The sequence below is a fragment of the Onychostoma macrolepis genome, chromosome 22, assembly GCF_012432095.1.
Source record: "Onychostoma macrolepis isolate SWU-2019 chromosome 22, ASM1243209v1, whole genome shotgun sequence".
Taxonomy (NCBI): Eukaryota; Metazoa; Chordata; class Actinopteri; order Cypriniformes; family Cyprinidae; genus Onychostoma; species Onychostoma macrolepis.
In genome coordinates this window covers 28,752,174-28,775,332 of record NC_081176.1, presented here as the reverse complement: position 1 = coordinate 28,775,332, position 23,159 = coordinate 28,752,174, and the positions used below count along the sequence as shown (strand labels likewise).

The 23,159-nt window shown below is 38.8% G+C and overlaps 1 protein-coding gene across 3 annotated transcripts in view; it reads right to left on the bottom strand.

The window, feature by feature from the left end:
- dag1 (dystroglycan 1) overlaps window positions 1-22,560 on the bottom strand; it is a 35,450-nt gene extending 12,890 nt beyond the window's left edge. Inside the window, exon 1 of one of the 3 annotated variants that reach the window (XM_058760145.1) lies at window positions 22,102-22,560. The gene's annotated coding sequence lies outside the window, so the exon portion shown is untranslated. Of the gene's footprint in view, window positions 1-159; window positions 2,272-20,760; window positions 21,189-22,101 lie in introns of those variants that run through there. The other 2 variants (XM_058760144.1, XM_058760146.1) reach the window with 2 other exon arrangements.
- Window positions 22,561-23,159: the final 599 nt, after the last annotated feature.

The window sequence follows — 23,159 nt, the reverse complement described above, 5'->3', positions numbered from 1 at the left end:
TGGGTCTAGCTTCTGGTCTCATCCGCGTCCAGCTATTTTTAGCTGTACAAAACAGTTCGTTTTGCTTCTTGATATTGAAAATTTGTGTGTCTTACGATATTATTTTAATGTATTATCTTATATTATGAACACACTGGTTTGTAGTGCAAACAGTTTTACCTTTTACTGCACGTTGTTATTCTTCTTATTTATCTATGACGGCTAATGAACCGGAAGTCTCACCCATAGGCTTACTTCCACGTTGAAGAAAAAGGTGGATAAGACACGTTAGCTGGGTTTCCATCCAAAATTGCAAATTTAACTTGTATGCAAAATTGGAATTTCGCATGAAACATTTGCGAATAAAGCACCGTTTCCATCCAACAAGTCAAAGAGAACAACATTTTCAACTAAATATCACTAAGAAAAGTAGGAGAAGCCACTGAGTATAATAATTTTCATTTATTATAAATTAGTTTGGGAACGCAGTCATGTAATTAAAATGGGCAGGCATTTAAGAATGGTCATAACATTTCAGATGCTGTGCATCGAGATCAGTCCATTGGTTAGTCAGGTTATGCTGTCCCATAGTGCAAAGTCACATGACTATGTGCATGGAGGAATTTATTCGGCAAATGCATTTCCATCTTCCATTATTCACATTAAGTAAAAGATCTCAATCTCGAGCGAGCATAAAAACTTTTTTGCAAGGTAAGGGATTTTTTTTCTCAAAATGGGATGCATTAAAGATATTTTTATAGCTATTAATAGCTTTTAAATATTAAAAACGCAATGTTCATGGCACACGCTAAAAAAAAAAAAAAAATGTGGGATGCAAAAAAATCATGCACAAGAGGTAAACTTGTTGGCCTGACTAGTTGTTTGTTACATGACAATTACATTAGTCAATTAGATCAGGACCCAATTCAAATACCAACCGAGGTATCAAATAAGTGACGTATCATTACAGTGCTGTAAATCGCTTTAGGTTAATGGTATAAACTAGATCTTCGGTCTCTGCCAGCGCTGATGTTTCGCACTGCTTGCTTACCCACACGCACACATACACAGGTGGATCAAGACTAATCTGATTACCATTCACAGCTCTCTCTCCCTTTTCTCCTCTCACACTGTGCCTTTCATTCGCTCCCTGCCTCATTCGTCACCGAACATGTCCCTGAAAAAACACCCTGCACTGGAAGAGTAAGTGAGTGTCGAAAGAAATGGACAGAGACAGGGGGTCAGTCCATAGCGACCGACTGGTTCAAACACTTCAGAGGAATGCACACCATCTGAATTGTCTCATGGGGGGAGAGCTCTACACTCTAGAGGTTTGTTATTCATGCAGGTCTTTCATTCAGAGAGGAAGACGAAAAAGCCTGCGGTGAAAAGAGGGATGGGTTTAGTGCAGGGTGGGCCACAGATTTGATGCATTTGAAGAGGGAGCTGCTCTGTACAATGCAGCTGATTTCCCCTGAGAACTGCTCTTGAGTCCTCGTGTCCAACCTATGAACGAGGGAAGCGGATACGAGAGGGGTGAGGCGGTCTCTCACGCTCCCTGTGTTCGGTGGGGGTTCGAGAGGAGCTTCTTCAGAAGACTCCCAAACAACAACACTGTATGTCCAATTCACCTTGCTATCCTTCGGAGATTCATTCTGAAAGCCAGCAGGGAAGCTACTCCTATAACAAAGTCCAAATAATCAACGATCATTTTCAAAGTCAGGTTTATTTTGGGGTCTCACCCAGACACCGACAAAACACAGTCTGAGAATGTTTAGATTATCATTTGGTGTCTTTCTAAGACATATGGTGGATGGGAAAAAAAACATGAATACCACTGAGAGCAATAATATTGTGATGCTGTGATAGAACATAAGGTGTGTTTGCAGGTTAAGAGTAGGAATTTGAGAGATTTACTCAACTGTGTGCGAGCCAAGGCTCATCAACGGCCGGCAAACTGCTGGGAAGCTTCCTCCATAGATTTTTAAATAAAAATAAATTCAAATCAGATTTCTGCAGTTCGATAAGCTATTCATTTCAAGTCACCATTGACTGAATCATTGGGATTTAGTGTCAGACTAATCTACGCTGGCTCTCATTTGGAAAGAGTCACTGAAGTCCAGAGTCTCACATTTTTGTTTCCAGTAGGAACTTTGTGGAGAATTTATAATAACTGCTGATGTACCTCACAGGCCAACAAATAAATCTGCCAGAAATGTGTTATTCAGGTTTTGCAAGGAGTGAAGACAGTCCCATTTTTCAATTTTCACATACAAAAAGTGTTTGAAATGTTCCAAAAAAAAAAAAAAAAAAAAACTTGTTTTTTTCCTAATTTCTTAATACTTCAGGTTTTAAAGTGAACTCGTGCATGTTGTTCCAAAGACATAATCATAAAAAAAAGGTAACAACTTGCCTCTGAAAACGCCCTTTTGTTGTGCAACCCCTCCTCTTCAATCAATCCTCAGTCAATTCCTGAAGGACAAGCCCTACCTTTTGTACTTGTTGGATAGTTCGAAAAGTCATGCAAGTACAAACGAGATGTGAACACGTTTTTATGTTCACATATAAAGATCAGAGAACTGTCGTTCATGAATGTGTTACTATTGAGACACCTGCACCCACGACTTCCTTCAGAGCGGCTATCACAAAAACACTCACTCTTCAAACATTCCACACCTCAGCAGATTATCATGCCGTTTTGTAATACCTGCCAAACACGTGCTTTAAACACCGCCAATCCTCTAGTTTTAAACTTGTTAAGTCAATCTTTTTTGACACGAACTGTAGACTAAAGACAAGAACTCCACCTCCTGCTGTCACCCTTTAAGTTTTTTTTTTTTTTTTTTTTAAATCTGCAGAATGCCTGAAGTCTTATCACACATCATTGACACTGACAGGTATGGCTGGAGGTACAGTCAGTAGCATGACCCTCTTCAGCTTTCCGCACATTTCCACTACAGTCCCACCATTGAGCATTCACAAAGAGCCTGATGGAATTGGCAGGTACATGAAAGAACTTAAACCTCATCTCCGGTTACGGATAAAGACGCCCTTTCAGCTCTCAGGAATGGCGGGCTGCTCTCAAAAAGGTGGAAAAAGGGGCCTATCACAGCATTCCTCCCTTGATCAGCCCGGCACAAGAAGCTGCATTGGTCGCAAGAACCCTGCCGCCAGTCTCACCGGCAGTAGACTCGGACCCTTTCAGCAGTCAAACGTGACCCAAGAAGTCTTTGAAATGGACCTTTCTGCTCTAAAGACAAAATGGAAATCATTTCATGCGTGGGAAAAAAATAAATAAAAAAAAGGGGATCCTGAAGGCTAGTCTCCACATGCCAGCACAACTACAGAGGGCTATTGTGTTGGAGGCCTGAAGCAGTCCAGTGGACGCTCCGGGAGATTAGGATTTGACAGGGATGTATGTAGGTTGGGGGAGAGGGCAAGCAGTAATAGGTTTGCCGACAACAGTGCAGTTGGCAAAGGGGGAAGAGCGCCCTTTGCCCTGGTACCATGGTGACACCCCTTGTCCATCACCCCCCAGGGGCCCATGCTATTGGACAAGCTTATAAAAGGCATTGAGTCACGCATTCCAGCTGGAGCAAGTTACCGATGTTTACTCTCAGCCTCTAACTTCGAAAAAAAAAAAAAAGAGCCAAGGTGGTTAAGTCCAATAACAAAACGAATCGCCACCTTAATTTAGTTCCGTTTAATATGCCAAAAGAACATTACCCATCAAATCAAAACTCATAGTTGATGAATCTTAGGACAAATACTTCACTCATCTGTAACTGGAAGGACTAGTCCTATACACCTACCTCAGCTCAAATACAGAATTCACCTGTTGATGCCATAAAAAAAACATTTACCAAAGCTCACAGCTGAAATATAAATGTGCCGCAAGAGAGATCTGAAGAATATGATATAAATAAACATCAGCGACTGAAAACCCAGTAACCCGACGTACGCAAGGTGATGTCAAGTTTATTTTTCAGGATTCTGAAACTAGCGCCTGGCAAAATACAAAATCCGAGCAATATTCTGCTATTAAAATGCTTCAAGCTGAGAACTGAGAATATAACCACAGGCAAGGTGATCTCAAACAGGAATTTTATTTGAGCTAAACCAACTTGATTTTTTTTAAACAAGCAGGGAGAGTAAACTGCCTTGAAGTTATGTTGTCAGTTTCTTGTTTGTGCAAAAACGCAGTTATGCAGAATTATAGGAAGGAACGGAGCAGGACGTGAGGAGAAAGGTACCAGGCACCCTGTTTTTCTTTAAGTTATTAGCTTCCGATTTGAAACCGAAGTATTCATGAATTATTAAACAGAGAGATCCCAAATTCCATTAGAAGCCATCAGCAACAGCTCGCTTTGGTCAATTCATACTGCACGTCTGTATTTTCCTCACTGGTGTTGGCAAGCCACTTGACGCCACTACTTTAAATAGCTACCAACCCAAAGTACTGCCAAAACAGTAAAACCCTGCGATGCTCTCACTGTCATAGTATTAGTTCAGAGAGTCCCTCAGCGGTAGTCTGAAGTCCTTCCCATTATAGTGTGGTATGCACCCTCAGCAGGGTCAGAGGTTATAACCACACTCCTCATTTGGCGAGTGAGTAACGGAGAGCGGGCCTCTCCCAAAGAGACTGACTGCGGTGATTAATGACTCCGATACGGTGCCATCAATAGCACGCTGTACGCGTGAGCAGTCAGCCTGGATGTCCGCAGCCCCTGGAAAACCTCCAGGAGCCAATCAGAACACTCGCTTATGCCTAAGCCCCGGTCAGCTCAAAGCTGACCTTCTCCACTTCACACTGTACTCCTTCCCCACCCTGCTCTGACATAGCTGAGCCTTCTATTAATGGCAACTGCAGGGCATGAGCAAAAGAAGATAGAAGCTGGCTAAAGAAGTCATTCACGACTGGAAAACCAAGCCGGCCCTGGCAACAGGATGAAAGTCGCCAATGCAGCGCAGACTCTGGCCAGTTTACTTGAAAGTGAAAGATATAAATAGAAATAATTCATCCACTCAGAGACTGAAATTATTAATTAAATATTTTTATTTATAACAAGAGTCAAGATTCTCATACCTTTAAACAAGTTATTTGTGACCATGATTTTAAAAATATTTTATAAGGATTTGCAACTACAACTTTTCACTGATAGGTAAGCCTATTATTTATAATATTTTAGTGCTGAGGAAAACTAGATAAAAAAAAAAAAAAAAAAAAAATTACCAATATTCACTTAAGAATTTTTAAGTAAAAAAAAAATGGTATCCTAACACCTTAGGGACGAAATCGCACTATTATTAGTTTAAAATGAAAATTCGGCCATCAATTACTCATCATCATGCCGTTCCAAACCCATACGTCCTTTGTTCATCTTCGGAACACAAATTAAGATATTTTTGATGAAATCCGAGAGCTTTCTGACTCTCCATAGACACCAATGCAACTGACATGTTCTAAGCACAGAATGGTAGAAATGACATCGTTAAAATAGTCAATGTGACATCAGTGGTTCGTCAATAATTTTATGAAGCTACGAGAATAAAAACAACAACAAAAATAACTGAACAACTGGACTATTTTAACGATGTCCTTACTACTTTTCTGGGCCTTGAACGTGGTAGTTGCATTGCTGTCTATGCAGTCAGAGAGCTCTCAGATTTAATCAAAAATATCTTAAATTGTGTTCCAAAGATGAACGAAGGGTGAGTAATTAGCCTAATGACAGAAGTTTCATCTTTTGGTGAACTAACCCTTTAATAAGCAGCAAATTAGGAGTTTGAGGCACAAACTACAGTGTGTCCAAAATATTTATGAAAAAAAAATAAAAAATATTTAATTGTATACAATACAATACAAATTTTATTTTTATAGCACATTTAAAACAACTGCCGTTGACCAAAGTGCTTACCAGCCTCAATACATACAGTCACAAAAACAAAATTCCACAACAATTCAACAAAATTCAACATTAAAAAGTACAACCTAATCCCTCTAATCGACTCCAAAGGCTCTACTAAAAAGGTACGATTTCAATCTAGACTTAAAAGCATCCACAGATGGGGAAGATTTAATATGCATTGGGAGAGGGTTCCATAAACGGGGAGCAGCCACTGAAAAGGCCCTATCGCCCTTAGATTTTAATCTCGTTTTAGGAACATGAAGAATCATCTGATTCGAAGATCTCAAATTTCTTTGAGAAAATGATTTTATAATTTCCATGATTAATTTCTGGGTCTGAAAAACTACAATGTTAAAATTCCATGACATTTCAAGGTTTGATCCTTTGACAGTAGAGAAATCATTTGAAGAGAAGGAGCACTGGGCCAGGAAGCGTCACTGACCCAAAACCTGTTTTTCTGACTTGAGCGTCATAGCCTGAAGTGTTTGGAGCATGTGCGCTAACCGTTAAACCATGACTCTGACAAGAACATCTTTTATCACTGAATAAGTTACTTTGGTAAGAAAACATCAGTAGAGGAAAGCAAAATATGTAAATTAAAGTTGTGGAAAGACAGCAGTACGGAATCAAATAGAAATACAGCAAACTGCTCTGAAAATTCCATTAGACAATGCTTGTTTACATCAAAGCACATTGCACAGTTAAAATTCACAACTTCTAGTTGCATTATGTCATATTGCGTTTTTCTTCTATGTCCTTGTGACTCACTATCCCCTGAAATTGAATTTGCTCTCTGACGCAGAGTAAACTCCAGTGTACAGGCACGCCAAGAACAGCGACCATGTTATGTCCCTTAACAATTCAATTCATGAGATGCATGAGTGAATCTGGGTGAGCCTTTGTGGTCCACAACAGGAAAGAACTGCATGGGGTAAATCCATATTAAAACAACAGAGTGAAACAAAACATATAAAAAAGCCACCAGCAGGCCTACTGAAGCTGGGGGCTGGACCATCACACCCAGGGTCCTGGCAAACACACAGGTCCAAACATGCTTGTTGAGCAAACATGAACCGAAGAACCCGTCAGCATCCCGATACTTGAGAATGGGGTGTGGAGGACATATTGACCCCACATGCATGCCTACAACAATGGGAGTCCTTAGCCCCTCCGGCTTATTACAGTGACTCCATATCGAGTTCCAACGCCCACCTGTAGGCCACTGCAAAATGTGTTTTTAAAAACCAGGCTCTTAAATGGATTATTTCGCAATTATGTACACCCCCGCTTTCCCTTATCGCGTTAATAAGCAATGAGTGCATTAGAAGCATTGAAAACAAAGCTATCGGATAATAGCGGCATGCAGTAATGACGTAACGCGATTTTTCTGCTCGTATCTTGCATGGAAAGCAGCGTTTGATGCCTCTGTGCTTTAAGATATGAAAAAAGCCAGGGTAGCGGTGCTGTACACCTCTCTAATGCGTTTTTAATTTGATGACGAGCTAAAATGAATCGTGAGAAACAATTTAGGGAATTGTGCCGCTTTCCCAAACGAGAAGGAACGCATGTTCACTTTGATTAAAACTTGGTAAAGTCAGACGTCAGCTCTTTCTCTCAGATGGCAGTACGGCTTGTGAAGAGTCTGACTGTGCTCAGTTTTAGAGCTTCCTCGGTTGCCTGTAATTATGTGACAGCAACAAAACGATTACGAGATTACGAAAAAAGGTCATACTCGTTAAATCCTCAGATTTTGTAGGTAGCATGATAATTTTCAGCATAAAGCGCTACTTACAAACCTTGTTTCAAAACACCTTGCCTAGTCACTATAAATAAATGAGAAAGCACTGTACTTCAAGATGCAATTTCCTCATATGAACAGCAATAGCCTACATCCAAGCTATAGAGTGCAATCTTGGAATTTTAATAGTCAGTCAGTTTGATTGATTATATTACCGAAATGATTGTCCTGGGGCAATCCAGGCAGTCATTTCAGTGCGGAACACTATCCTTAAATCTTCTTAATAAATTCTGCTTAAATCCTCCAATGTGGCTGGGACACGATGCAACTTGAAGTCTGTCTTTGAATTGGGAAAATAAACGACACTTGCTTCTTCAAATAAAAAAATCTAATGGGGCAAGAGGGGCCTCTGTAGAAACAACTTTGTAATCATGTCTGATGAGCTTTGCTCAACTTTGATCACCTATGACCATCTTGAGAGAATAACCACTCTTCTCACAAAGAAAAGAATAAACCATGGAGGGCACCATGAGGGCTGCTTCTCTGGCAGGTGCTTTTTAGGGGCGGACCAGATTCTTGTTAAAGACCACCAGTAAAACCACAATCTTGGAGCAGATAGACAATTGAGGCCAGTTGGTAGAGGATACCAGTGACAGCTGGGAACCCCCAGGCTCTTAACATGTACCGGGACACCATCCTGACCCCAAAAAACACCCCAGAGATACACCCCAACTGCTAGAAGGGCAGCCCTCCCAATTCCTGGCACAATTTGTGGTTGCAGGGATTGATTTCATGTCCCACTCTTGGGGGCATACAATGGTAGATATACAATGTCAAAAAAAATAAATACAAATAAGTCACCATGAACCAATGTTTGCAAACCGTTTTACTAATTTTCTTCAGTAATTTGGCATCTTTGAAAACAACTAATATCTATAAAGGCAAGAAATGGGTAGTGTGAGCCTTGGTTTTATCTTTATCTATTGAGATTTGATTAGGATTGCAAAATAGTGGAAAATTTCCTAAACTTTTCCAAGTTTCTGTGATTTTTGGAAACTTTTGGAAAATTTGAGGTATTTTAGGAAACTTTTGGAAAATTTCTGGAAATGCTCCGCCACTTTGCAACCCTAGATTTGATTGGATTACGAGAACAGCTAGGCTATACCAATGACATTATATACCAATATCAATAAATACCATGAATTGGAGGACTTAAAGGGATAGTTCACCCAAAAATGAAAATTCTGTCATCATTTACTCACCCTCAAGTAGTCCCAAACCTGTATGAATTTCTTTGTTCTGCTGAACACAAAAGGAAGATAATCTGAAGAATGTGGGAAACAGAGCAGTTCTGGGGCACCATTGACTTCCATAGTATTCCATAGTATTTTTCCTACTATGGAAGTCAATGATGCCCCAAAACAGCCTGGTTACAAACTTTCATCAAAATATCTTCCTGTCATATTCATACAGGTTTGGAACTACTTGAGGGTTAGTAAATGATGCCAGAATTTTCATTTCTGGGTGAACTACCCCTTTAAGTGGCTTTGTTGACATCTTTCAAAATGAATACTTTTTCAGTGGAAGAAAAAGATTACAACTATTCTCTCTCATTTGCGCACTAATGGATCATTCACAGTAAGATCCTTAATGTGTATTATGAAATTAAAAAGGGTCAATTTGTATTTCATGCCGACTCCAAGTCAAACTAACAAGCAGGTTCCCCCAGAGTTTGCAGAGATGCATTGCATTCTGGGAAGGTTTTGGAATATTGATATACAGTGCATAAACACAGCATATTGTCTCAAAAAGACAAAAGGTTATTGTTGCTAAAAATCTTCTTTTTTCCCCATCACCAAGAAGGCTGTAAACAACAAACGCACATACAGAAAAACACTTTCTACAAGGTCAAATCAAAAGAGCATAAGACACTAGCAGAAAAAAAATAAAAAATAAAAAAAAGACTTAACGGCATGACAACATAAAATGGATAAAACCGCTCTGTGAATGATGAACCACAAGGTAGGAGAACCAAATCACCTGCCTTAATGAATCAGAAATGGCGATATGCTAAACTGACCAAAAAAAAAGGAAAAGATTAAATTAGATACAGCAATAAAACCCAGTTCAAGGACATAAGAAACTGTGAATGATACAGCTATTTCTGGCAGATGCAAACCCAAAACAGACACATATCCTGCCCTATGAATTTATCAGAAATTAAAATCTCATTCAGGTTTCAGAATATCATGGCTGAAACCGTAAGATGGCCAGATGGCCCTCCTTCACACACACCGGCCCTAACGCTGCTTGGCAGCAAAGGGAGGGAGTGAATCTGCAATATCTGTGAATGAGCTGCAAGGTCTCGAGGTGCTGGGCTGAAGCAGTGCAATGCCGGGACTGTCACAATCGGCACACAGATACGGATGGCCGGGGAGGGCAGGATGGCAGACGTGAGGAATAGGAGGAGGGGTGCTAGAGTTTGCTAATGTGCGAAAATGAAGGACAACCCACAAGGGGCCAACAATGGCATTCGGTGCCTACAACAATCAGCATTTCAGTTCTCTTTTGTGTCTTTAAACCCTCTACACAAGACCATGCTTAAACATACAACTAAAGCATGCATGTTTTTCTTGAATAAGATGCAACCAAAAGAGAGTTCTTCAAAGAAGATCAATGTTTGTTCAGAACAAACGACAGAAATGCAAGAAACACATTTTCATTTGCTGCAACTTTGATGGCAAGAACTGATCAAAGCCACCTTTTTCCCAAACAGTAAACGGACTCAATGTAGCGAGAACGGTAAGTAGTGCCCTTAACCCAAAACAGGGGGGTAACAGATGGCCTGAGTGACATAACCACCAACTTGTTTAACACAAACACAACTGCTAAGTCTGTCCTAGATCAATGGTCTGTGTCAATAAACACCTCACAGTAGACATCGACAACCCAACTGTGTATTTAACGTAGATGTGGAGATACACGTGGGTTCGGGTTAGACAATAACACAACCTCTCAAGGATATCTTGTTTGTTATGAAACCAGGAAGGCTCGAACTGTACCCTGCGGACACGGACACAAAACAGTGCAAATCACTGATAACACTGTGCCGTGATATCTGTGATACTTCAGAAGCCTACACCAGTCGAAGAACTCATTGCTTTTTGTTCAGGAAAACATTTCCTGAAATATAAGTCACATAAATCAAACACACGGAGATATTAGAAAAACAACAAGAAGCCAAATGTGAGCGCAAACTAAAAATAATCACATTCAGAAACTCTTTTTGGATGACAACCCCGGGTGATCCTATTCTTTCTGTAGTATGCTTAAAGAGAGCTGCAATTTCGACCTGAAAGAGGCTAAACATTTGCAGGAAATAACTTATACACTGTACCAAAAGACCTTTCTTCTTTAAAGTGATAGCAGCAGGGCACCACCATACCTTTTCACACAAGTTTGTGCAATGAATTCAGCCCAATCCAATTACAGATTCATTCATTCATTGTGTTAATAATGTCAGTCTTGGGTGTGATTTTGATTTTTATAAACTTTAATCTTTATACTTAACATTAAAATCTGAGAATGTTCTGTTGGCTTGCACTGACAAATTATTCAAGCATTACAAAACTGCCAGTTCTGAGGATTTAACAATGTGTTGTTGAATCGTGCATTTTATCAAACTAACATAGGATTTGTCAAATTTGTGAGAATAATGCGTGATTCAGTTAGAATCCACTGAAAATAGGTCGAAATCAGTAATGCTTTAAACTCATACCATTGTTTTCGAGCAAAAGTATTTATAGAAAGGGAACATGAGATGCTATTTTTTTTTTTTTTTAAGAATTGTCATTCATGCAGCTGTAATAACCGAATATTAATTGAGAGCCTACATGAAATAGCCTATTTGTACTCATAAAAATATTTTGCTTAAAAAGCATTTAAAATGCACAAGTGGTGATTAAAATGATGAAAAATTTGACTAGGACCTGACACAGTCTACACATTTTGTTGTATATTCAAACATTGTTTTAACTAAAATATCTAATATCTTTACCTAACATTGACTAAAAAATAAAATAAGTAGTTACACATCTACCATAATATGAAGAAAACTTGTTTCATGAAACACATAAATAGCTTTTCTTCTGTCAAATGTTGGCAGGGCAAGTAAAAAAAAAAAATCTGAACTTCTTGGTCTTACCTGGCCAGCAAAAAAAATTCAAAAGACTTAACTACAGCCAACTTAAGTGGTTTGTTGATGGAAAAACTCAACATGACTGATGTTTGGAAATCTAAAAACCTTGAACTAGATCCTTAGCTAAATAAACAAATTCATACATACAAATGAATGATGTGCATGAGGGAAAAAAAAAAAATCTTTCTTCGTTATATGGGGCTACAGAACATAATTTCAGTGCCATCTTTCTTTCCTAGCCTACATTTCTACGCTGTTCCAACCACCCACTTCCTGCATTTCATTCATAAACAAGATAATACTACCATCTTTCTCCTTGCGGACATGAATTCCTGAAGCAGCCTTACCTTACCAAGGTATCTACTTTCCCACACACAAACAAAAATCTGAACAATGTGGATACACCCTTCTCCATTGCAGGCTCTCTCTTTGACAAAATGGATGATACTGGGATCGCAATCTGTTGGGGTTTTAGTTTACACTATGCGAGGGAGCACTTACATGCATCAACGTGAAATAACTCAAGAACCTGGGGCCGGATTCACGAAAATCTTGAGAAATAAGTTAAGAAATTCCTTAAGATAAATTCCACAAAGTTCATAAGAATTTTCTTAAAGGGATACTCCAGCCCAAAATGAAAATTATGTCATTAATCACTTACCCACATGTCGTTCCAAACCCATAAAAGCTTCGTTTGACTTCGGAACACAATTTAAGATATTTTAGATGAAAACCGGGAGGCTTGTGACTGTCCCATTGACTGCCAAGTAAATTACACTGTCAAGGTCCAGAAAAGTATGAAACACATCATCAGAATACTCCATCTGCCATCAGTGGTTCAATCGTAACGTTATGAAGCGACGAGAATACTTTTTGTATGGAAATAAAACAAAAATAATGACTTTATTCAACAATTAGGCACCGTAACGTCTCCGCTGCGTCACTATAGCGCCATTTTAGAGAATATCTGCTGGACGTCAAAAGCGTACGCTCTTCCGTGTTCAGCCGTGACACAGGCATACGTCTTATACGTCAATTTATGCTTTGATTTGAACGCAAACAACGCATCCATGTGTCACAGCTGACACGGAAGAGTGTACGCATTTTGCGTCGAGGGGATATTCTCCAAAATGGCGCTACGGTGACGCAGAGGAAACGAAGAGGAATTTCCAAAGAGGAAATTATCAGTAATCGCTGTCACTTCTGAAAACTTGTGCACATCCCAATTAATAGTCCTACTACGTATTTTAAGTAGCTAGTGTTGTTGTAACGCTTACATATAAAAATAATTTGAAATAACCCAATAAATTAATAAAATAATTCTTACTGTTTGGGATTTAAGACAAATCTGGGGCTGTCCTAAATTTAAGAAGTTATTTACGATTTTAAGAAGATTCTTTTCAAGAATTTGAATTCTTAAGTTTTGTCTTAAGAACAATCTTAAGAAAAAAAGATAAGAATATTCTTAAGAAGATTTTATGGGAATACAAAATATTCTTAACTTTTTTTCTTAAGTTAAAAAATAAGAAGAAAATGGCAGTTAAGAAGAAATTTCTTCTTAAGAATGTTTCGTGAATCCAGCCCCTGGTGGTCTTGCATAACGAGGAAAATGTCTGGCTCCACAGACACCAGGAAGTGTGAAGACACGCAGTGGTATTGACTTGTAAGAAATAACACACACGCGTTCCTCAGGTTCCACAGCGGTTCTGATGTATTTACTAGGTCAGCACTACAAGTTACGAACCAGTTGGAAGGTTAGTCTGTTTGTCAGCGTCAAACACACCTGGTCTGGACCATTTCCGCCACCTCCATGTGCCTCTTTAAAGCACAAGTTATCAGAGGCTAAGATCTCAACACCAAAGCCAGTGTGAAAAGCGCACTCTAGCCAGCGCGATGTTTGCTGTCCAAGTTGTTTAATGATTTAAGGACTGCTGGGTTAGATGAGGCCTAACTAATTATTAGTGTCAGCCCATATGCGCTAGACCCAACCTCAAAATGAAATACTTACAGTTAGGTATAATTTTGAGCAATAATAGTGATGCTTGTCTTATCAAACATCCCTAATGAGTTATAAAAATGCAGTTATTTCAAACGGTTTGTTTCTGGGATTTACTGTAAAATCCACTAGGTACGATTCCTTCAAGCAATTTCCCACAAATTGACAAGTCGTGCAGCATAAGGACACCCCCTCCTCCACACCAGTGCCATTCAAAGAAAATTAAATTGACGGATTTAAGATTCACAAGGAGTGGACGGAGCGCGGCCCGGCACATGCCCTGAATTTTAAACTCTAATCAGACCCCCTGCTTATTGCCCACACTGATTTCAATTGGCAGTGGAAATGGCGTAGCTGAACACAGAGACTCTGGAAAGATATCAGAAGAAATGTTCTTAGAAGCGTCCGCTTTATGGTGTTGCATTCTTCTAGGATTTATTATAAATAGGGGGGTAAGTGAGAAGATAAAGGAAACGTCTCCAAAAGTGAGAAGAAAGAGCAAATGACATAGACCAAGGACGTATGAATGTTAAAACAGTGATCGATAACAAGCGTAAAACCATACAGGAATATTCCAGAGAGGGCCCTGCTGAAAGAGTGTTAAGATTGTACGAGGGCGGTAAAGGGTGCTATTTTTGCACATCGTAAAGGCAACCCACTGAAAATGGTGGGCTAAGAGTTTCCACTCTATTGCAGTGGTTTCTTTTTGACTCCAGGGCCGCCCATTGTCCACAACAACACTTTAAGGGATAGCTCACCCGGAAATTTAAATTCTGTCATTACTCACTCACCCTCATGTCGTTCCCATAAGACCTTCGTTCATCTTCGGAACACAAGTTAAGATATTTTTGATGAAGTCTGAGAGCTATATGACCCTGCATAGACAGCAACACAACTACCACGTTTCAAGGCCCAGAAAGGTAAGAAGGACATCGTTAAAATAGTCCATGTGACATCAGTGGTACAACCTTGATTTGTTTTTTTGTAGCTTCATAAAATTACGCTTGAACCACTGATGTCACATGGACTATTTTAATGATGTCCTTACTACCTTTTTGGGCCTTGAACGTGTCAGTTGCATTGCGGTCTATGGAGAGTCAGAAATCTATCAGATATCAAACATATCTATGTGTTCCAAAGATGAACAAAGGTCTTATGGGGTTGGAATGACACAAGGGCGAGTAATTAAAGACTGAATTTTTTTGTTTTTGGGCGAACTATCCCTTTAAAGGTTTCATAACTTTTCTTGTTGTTTGTCAATTACTGGATAAGAATTTTAAATGTTTTTACTCAATTTCCATTTCCAAATATTTTAGAGCTTGACATATCTTTAAAAAAAAAAAAAAAAAATTAGTATTATTAAGTATTAAAATGCCCATGGAGTTTTAAAATGTTACTAATTTCCATGCCTTCTTCAGGTCTAGATATCAAACTTTTATAATTTCCTTAACGGAGTTGTTTTTAAGGGAGTGATTTTTTTTAAATCTAATTGTAAATGTTTTTAAGTCACCTTGAGGCCGTCAGGTGGATAACCACTACTCTATAGAATAAGCAGACCTTCAGTCCATATGACAATGAACACCAGAAGCAAGAACATGCTTGACATACTTAAACTGACGCCTAAATTTATGTTTCAACCTAAATTTGCTTTCCACTGCAATAAGTAGCTGAAGATGGAAATAAAACGTCTGGGCCAAATCATAAAAGGTTAATATATCATTGTTTAAACAGCACACTGTAAATCACTAACTCCAAATAGATGTTTTCAAGGCCTAAGGCGTTCACGTGACCGCTACTTTTGTGAACGTGCAGGTGGCCAGACTACAACTGGCATTCTAGTCCACAAGCAAGCTCGCGCTTTACGGTTTACCGGGCTAATCTGTTAACAAACGATGACTGTTTTCTTCCCGTCTTGGCCTAGTTTTGAAGGTAGTAGCAGCTCTAAGCTCACTCAAGACAACTCCACAATTACCCTCCTAAAGCATTCTCGCAAAGATCACGACAGACAGAGTCGCACTTTGGTAAACAGCAGGCAATTTGTGTGGGAGTCAAAGATCAACTCAAAGCAGCGGCTCAGTAGGGGTAAACAGAGAGCCTCCCTTCATCCAAAAAACTGCTGGACACAAATTGGTGCTTGCAAACATTAAACAGGCCCAATGTTTCATTTTCCTCTCAAATCCTTAAACGCAACCCCCAACTGTTATCGATCAGCCAGACACAACATCAGGCATGGTAATATGTAAACAACATCTTTAGAAATCAATATTATTGCATTTGTAAGCAGGTAATTTAAGTGTGTCTGTGAGAGGTGGCCTTTATCTGCCCAGTTTCTCCCATCCAGAGCTGACAACATGTCTCAGTCTCCAGGCCATCGCGTTAACATCCTATGCTACATTAAACTCGCGTTTCTACAGCGTGCTGAGCTAGTGAATCACGCAGTCTTCTCTGTAAGACAGATCTTCCCTCCTGTTTTCCCTCTGCTGAGACCACAGGCCAGGACGTCTCCATTGAGCCCATAGAAATCCACCTGAAAAACACCGTTGTGAGAGCTCGGCATGTCGAGCGCAGATGAAAAGCTGCTATTTTTTAATCGCCGCTTTGTGTTCGAGGTGCACGGAGGAAAAGGTTGCACGATGTACTCAAAGCTGTTTTCCCTCCAAAATGTCAAAGTGCAGCTTTGGTCTAAAGGCCTCTGACATTGTGGAAAGTCTTGACCCGAGTTGTGCAGCAGCATTACAGCTACATGAAACTACATGTTGGGTCGTTTTTTTTTCCTTCCTAACACTGTACTATTTTTGCTTTTTCTCTCCAGTCTCTCCTAAAAACGAAGTGTTAAGAACTGCTAACAATTACGAATTGCACAACTGAACCTTGCCAATTTAAATTCTGCTGGATAGCGTTAAACGCAGAGCTTGTAGATGTGAAAATCATTTATATAAAGGAAATAACTAATTTGTTTTCTTGGCATGCAAATGATTTTACGCTTTAAATATGTACAGTATTACTGACATGATACTTAAAGGGATAGAAAAATTGGTTTACAAATTAAAACATAACATGCACTGATACATTAGGGTAGCTGATATACATGTGTAAACATGAAATGGTAGAAACTTAAATGAAATCATCTCTATTGTGCTCAACATGAAGCAAAATGAATATATTAAACTTCATATGTTTTTAAACTGTGCCACTTTAAAGTTAAGCGATCAGTATTTATATATATATATATATATATATATATATATATTTTTTTTTTTTATCCTAGTCAATGGGGTCCATTGTTGTTTTTCAAAATATCTCCTTTTGCACTTAACAGAAATACGACATGAGGGTGAGTAAATGACAACAATTGTAATTGCTGGATGAACTACCAAGATATTGAGTGCAAAAAATCTAAATTGAATGCAAATTGATTTTGAAAATATTAAAACGGAAAAACACAATTAATCGTTAATAAATCATTGACAATAAGGCCAAGAGCGTGTAAAAAGGGCCACATTTGATATCCTGTCGACGCTAAACCTCAGTGAAACAACTGGTCAATTCTGGCATTATGGCACACTTGGAGATTGCAAACTAAGCTCGGGCCACATGGGTAAAGCAACATGGCAGAACATTAACTCATTAAGCAAACGCACGTCTACTCGGCGGGACTGCATGTTATTGCATATTATAGAAGTGCACAGTTTTCGACGGAAAATCTATTCACTCGGTGCCAGTCAGTAACGCGGATATTTCTCAGCTTTCTTCTTCTCAGCTCCACACCTCTGCTGATGATGCAAGTCTTATCACAGTACCGATAGTACGCAGCCTTGCATTAGAGTCGTTTCCCGCTGCCTTTAAAGCCCCTACCCTCAGAACAGAGCCCCAGGGTTATTTACAAGCAGTGCTACAGAAATCTAGGTTAGGCTGCAATTGAAGTGTGAACTATTGCACACTGCAGCAGACAGTGCCTCCAAAGACTGAAGCAGCTTACTGGAAAATAAACAAGAGATCTGCATGTGTATGCGTGCGCGAAAAAAAGACATGCTCGTGGTAGGAGCAGCCAGCCACCGACTCAGGCTGCGGCGTCATCTCAAATCCAATCACCCTGCAAGATTACGTGTCTGATTACGAAAGCACGGGAGTTATGAGAGGTCCGGTGCATGACTCTACACAAGCTGGGAATTTTCTCCTGGGCGCGCCTTTTCTGCGTGGTCTTGCCTCACGGTCAGCACCGGTGCACCATAATCCAAGTTTAAGTCTTTATTTGTGCGGAGAGATTTGTGCAAAGCCCAAATAGGCACTTGGCGGACTCAACCGTGCAATCGTCTACAATAAACTTTCAGGCACCTGCATGCCGTGGGGGAAAGCACCTCATACTTTGTCTATTTTTAAAACCCGACAACAACGAAGTCACGTGTGCAGGAAATAAATCAATACTGTCACCCTCCGCTAACTCCTTCAGAAGGACTGCACCGTAAAAGAACGTTTTACAAGGTACACCAGGAATAAATATCTCCGTGGACTGGTTAGCTCAAACAAATTAAGGCATAAATGAACATGCAATTACAGAGCCAGGAGAGTTCTTCTCAGGGGCAAGTGAATCAATAACACTTGACAAGTGCAACAGTACAACAGGCCAGAACATCTTCTGCAAGACGATCAGCCCAAAGGGTATTGCAATACCTGCAATCGCAATTAAATTAAGGGCACCTGAGAAAAAATTGGACTAAATTAGTCTCCCACCACAGACTTTCAACAGAGATCCTGGTCTGAGCTAGTAACAATATGAAACTGAAACTAGCAGAAGACGTGCAACACAACACGTTAGAGAACTTGCACAAGAAATAAAAAAAGGGCAGGAAAGAAACATATACCTACATGTCCTCTAATTTTATCCCCCTTTACTCACTGGATTTTCCCTTGGGACGAAATGAGGGGGTTGCAGAAAATAGACTCAACTACATGCCAAGACAGAGATATGGCCTTATTCCAGAACAACTCACTTTACACCTCGTTCATATGAGACATTCGGTGACTAAACGACCAACCAACTCACCGCTGAGAAAGTGGGTGTTTTTTTTTTTCCTTTTTCTTTTATAAATCTGGCTTTGACAGACTGAACATGACTAAAAACTGGAAGTACAGTAACGTTCAGCTTCAGGTCAGATGAGATTAGTTTTTTTTTTTTTTTAGTTAGTTAGCAGATCTTCAATATTGGTTTTACAGTCTCCTCAATGCTAAAGTAACTTACATATTGTGTTGACTGCATAAATTGCGCAAATTTTACCCATTCTGCGTCCATTAGTTTGCAAATGCATCAAATTTAAAAGTAACTCTTTGCTATGATCGTTAACATTACAAACAAGACTTAAATATTACGGCATATTATTAACACTCGTAATTCATATTTCTATGTTGGAAACTAACGATTGTTCAGTCGTTAGTAAAATTCATTTAAATATCAGTGTGTCCAAAACAATATTAGTTCTCTTTAGATTAAACACGGAAACATGCAATTCAAGAGTGTTTGGTTACTACAGATTCATAATTCTTCTAATTATAATAATGTAAAAAAGGTTCTCTCTTCACAAACCAGTCCACATTTTCACTACGGAGTCAATCTTGCGTTTAGTTAAAACCAACAGCACATGGAGAGCATTTTCCTGTTCGCTGAGGAACATAAGATGAAAAAGTCAAATATTGAAGGATAGCGTGGAAACCAAATGTCTGGCAAGCTCATGGAGGTCTTCATGTCCCTTGACAAGAAGGGAAAAAACCCCTCACACAGCTGAAAGGTTTAAAAACGTCTCCATGGAGAGGCAGACGTGATGAACATGCTAAAAAGCCAAACAAGCCAATAAGTAAAAAAAAAAAAAAAAATATCCTCCTGGTTGATTAGTGCTACACACTGAGGTTACTTTGTTGTTATGCCTATATAAGGTTGAAGAGACAAAAAACAAATTCACAAACCCCATGAGACAGTTACAATTTGATTTAAACCCAAATGTAAACCTCTTTCATCAACATTTCCATACTATAACATCAGACACAACAATACTATATTATTTACATGGCACAACGACAGATTAAAGCTAAACACCATGAATGAGACCGTGTATTAAAACACAATCTTCAAAAGCCCAACTCGTTAAAAAAGCGCCAGAAAAGGTTAGAAACTCAAAACATAGAAACACTGGAAACCAAATTCAACGCGGAAATTAAATTCGGCTGCACCATATTTACCATAATATACACAATAACAGATCTAAACCTTTTCTGCTTGGACTGGCGTTATTGATTATCTGTTGGTGGACGATAACATCTAAAACGACCCAATAATGTCGTTTAAAATAGCAATAAGCGGAATAAATTGCCAGATAATGACAACAACGAGAATGCTACACCAGAAACGAGTTATCTATATCGCTTCTTCAGCAAATAATTTCAAAAGCCAGGTCATCGATTTCAAATGATAACCAACTTGACATTAATTAATCAATGGTCTGAGACCTTCATTTAGCTAAACCTCCACAAATGATCAGCGGTTTATTATCGATGGACAACTAACCTTACACCAAAGCTCGCTATACGGTTCGTTTAAAAAAATTTAAAATTTAAAAAAAAAAAAAAAAAAAAAGACGCGAATAAAAGCGTTGAATCGAATCTAATCTGAATTCCGATTTAAAATATGAGCGTTACAGCTTTTGTAGAAGCCCAGTTCGCGACGCGACGCTTTTGACGCGACGCGAAAAACTAATCGTCGCACGAAGCTTATTCGATTCCAAATGAAGCGTTGTGGTTTATCGCGTCGGCGCTCTGGGGGTCTTACACCTGTTTGCATTTGGTTTGCTTTAGGAGCGTCGGTCTCTCTGCAGCACAAACACAGCCAAGCCTAAAAATATCGCTATATTTCAGCCCAACTGTCTCTAGTGTCCTCTGCGCGGTGGCTTACCTCGGTTAAAACAGATCGGCGTCACATCGCAGCTATTATAATGTCTGGATGTCACGCTTATAAACGCATCCGAGCGCAAGGAGGAGAAGAAATCTCGCCCTTCTAGCTGTCTTCTCTCTCCATCTACACGAATCAATCTGCACACACACACACACACACACACACTTTCACTGTCCAGCCTCGAGACCCGACTAGACGAGCCCAGAGTCGCCTACATCGATTGAACAATTTACTGTGCAACCACAAGACGCGACCAGCCGAGCCCAGATTCACACACACACCAATCTGCACAGATTTGTTACTGTCCACATAAATAAATAAATAGTCTTATTTTATTGCACTTATAAAACCCATGTTTTTCTGAAAAACTAAATTATGTCATTAACCTTTTAAATGTTTTTTTTTTTTTTAATTATTATTATTATTATTATTCACAAGACGATTGCTCAAAAGCCCTCATATTTTAGGCTACCTTTTGTAATACTGATCTCACGATGTTCTTAGAAACCCTTTCTAACATCAGAATACAAAACAAGAAACTTATTAAAAAAAAAAAAAAAAAACCTAATAAAAAATAAAAATTTGAATGGTTTTCAAATGTATGCAACTGTCCAAAACGTATGACATTTATTTACATTCATTTATTTATATTTCTTTTTTATATTTATTTTTTTTACATAGCCTATATATTCACTTCGTATTTTGATGTTGCACTTTTTTTTTTCTTTTTTTTTCACGTATTCTGAACTGTACAGCTTTTCTTTTTTTTTTTTTTTCTTTGCCTTGAAATAAATACATTTAAGGGAAAATATCACCCACCTGCATACATTTTTGCTCTTGGATTAAATGCATTTACTTTTCCATTGGTTTAGCAATAAAAGGGGACTGTTTTGTCCTTTATTTATTTATTTGCTGCATGATTCAACTTCACGAACATATTAACTATTACTATACTGCTTGAAAAATAAATAAATAAACATGTAAAAAAAAAAACTAGAGAGAGAGAGCGTTATTTACTTTAAATATAGGCCTCTAAACATTTCGGCCTCTCTGAAATGAATTTCCTGCTTATCATTTATTATACTTTTACTCTTTCTATGTTTAGCCTAAATAATTTAAGAAAATGAACAACTAAATTGTTGTTGTTATTATTATTATTAGGCTATTGTTGTTGTTGTTAATTAGTTCTGGCTTTTTCTTTCCTATAGTAGGCTACAATAATTGATTTGTACCGCTAAAAACTTTTCCTGTCCAGTTTCAAGACTCGATCCCAGAGACCTCTAACATCAAGATGATTCATGAATCATTTCCCACACAGCAGCAAAACAAGCAGATATTTACCGTTTCACACTGCTGGAGATGAACCGACTTGACTCCGAAAGTGATAAAATCCCTTTCAGCGCTTCTTCAGTGGCGAACAACACCGCTGTTAAAAGCACGGGTCTCGTCGTGGGGTCGGCGCTGGTTATTGCTGGAGGTCAGTGAGATGCTTTTATTCGCTTGTTTACACTCGCTCCTCGTCCTTCAGGAGATTCGTACGAGAAACGAGCAAGAATCGCAAAACGAGGATGAATTATTCCTGGCAAATCCACAGGACGACTGCGCGGCGCTTGATTACAAGTCCTGTTTGGAGTCTTTATGACGAAGGAAATCAAATTAAAAAAGAAAGATAAAATGAAAGTACATGTCGACAGTCAGCAGCGGTCACATGTCGAGGGTTTCTCCAGGCTCGCGCCTCGGTGTTTGATCGCAGAGTGTGTGTGAGCTGCTCTGCACTTGCTGTCTAACTCACTGTCTGAGCTGTGAAGAAGAGCTGCCCCTTCAGATGGAGGAGGAGCCGCGAGTACCTTCACACTCCACCCCTCACACGACTCCACCTCACCGCTACTGTCCACAGATAGATAGATAGATAGATAGATAGATAGATAGATAGACAGATAGACAGACAGATAGATAGATAGACAGATAGACAGATAGACAGATAGATAGATAGATAGATAGATAGATAGATAGACAGATAGATAGATAGATAGATAGACAGATAGATAGATAGATAGACAGATAGATGTTTTTATTCATATAATTAAACTATGTTGTGTAATAATAAATGTCATATACAGTAATGTTTTATAATATAATAAAGTTTTTACAAATATATAATATTAATACAAATATGATGATTATTATTTACTAATCCTCTTTATATAACGACATAGTTGTTATATTATATAAAACGCTTTTGCAAACTTTAATTAATCAAGCATAACATTATTAAATGCTTGGCACGCATGTTATTATTGAAATATTATGTAAATCATGTTTTATTTAATAAGATAATATATTTCATAAATAATATTAACAACAACAATGTTTTATATATCTATGAATAAATTAAAAAT